This window comes from Triticum aestivum, chromosome 2A (genome assembly GCF_018294505.1).
Source record: "Triticum aestivum cultivar Chinese Spring chromosome 2A, IWGSC CS RefSeq v2.1, whole genome shotgun sequence".
In the NCBI taxonomy this organism is placed as follows: Eukaryota; Viridiplantae; Streptophyta; class Magnoliopsida; order Poales; family Poaceae; genus Triticum; species Triticum aestivum.
Genome location: NC_057797.1, coordinates 128,126,622 through 128,127,595, shown reverse-complemented (window position 1 = coordinate 128,127,595; position 974 = coordinate 128,126,622). Strand labels below are relative to the sequence as shown.

The 974-nt window shown below is 54.1% G+C and overlaps 1 protein-coding gene across 1 annotated transcript in view; it reads left to right on the top strand.

Moving 5' to 3' along the window:
• Window positions 1–758: 758 nt before the first annotated feature.
• LOC123187954 (protein ANTI-SILENCING 1) overlaps window positions 759–974 on the top strand; it is a gene marked incomplete in the record, with an annotated part of 6,227 nt that continues 6,011 nt past the window's right edge. The window contains 1 exon segment of the mRNA XM_044599967.1: window positions 759–974.

Genomic DNA, 974 nt, shown 5'->3' with positions numbered 1-974 from the left:
TTCCTCCGGTGATGCCCATGGCGTCACTCCACCTCACGAGGCCAACAACATCCTCCTTCACCTCCCAGGCCGTCAAATGGTCGTCGGCTCCTCCGCTCCGCCATCACCAACGCCGGGGCCGCCAGCTACCAGTACGCCTCCCCGCACCACATGAATCTCCAGCGAAGTCTCCTCCGCCGCCGGCGGTTGGCCCCCGTTGCCGTTCTCCCCACTGTTCCCTCCACCTTTCTTGGACATGGGCAGCGCAGCGACGAGCAGGGGCACGGCCGCCTCCCCTCAGAACTACATCTCTCGTTTTCCTCTCCAACAATGGTAGCTGGAGCAGCCTAGATGGATTGCAAAGAGACAAACTACAGAGTATACTAAGAAAAGAAGAAGATAAAATATTATCCCCCACTCCTTATTTCTCCCAAATAGTGAAGTGAATATTCCACGGGGCTTTCATTTTACCAAGAATTTTCTAGCCAGGGCGCCTTTTACCTGGAATTATCTCCCTTAGCAACCAAACAAGGCCTTAGAGTTGCTCTTATGTTTTTTTAGTGAAAGGTCTGCTAGAGTTGTTCTTATGTTTTGTTTTGAGTGAAGGGAGAATCGAGTTTTTTTAGAATGGAAGAATAGGAGAGTTTTTTTTGAGGAATCGTTTCTTTTTTTCTTTTTTTGAGAATACGAGGAATCGGAGATGGGTCTGCGACAGTGCTCGTCCCACGAAATGGGCCTTTATTGTTTTTCTGCGGCGCATCGAGTGTGAGAGACAGAGCCCTCTCCCGTCTCCAGCCAAGCAAAGCCCTCTCGCGTCAGACGCCGCGTGGCCTTTCTTCCCTCACCCCCCATGGCGCAGCCCTAGTTCGTCCTCGCGACACCTCCACTCCATCGCTAACCTCCCCCTCCCCCTCCCCTGCTATACTTCTCCGGCGCCCTCCTCGCCTGTGGTCCGCGCGGACCTCACCGCCGGTGGCCTCTCCTAGGACCTCACC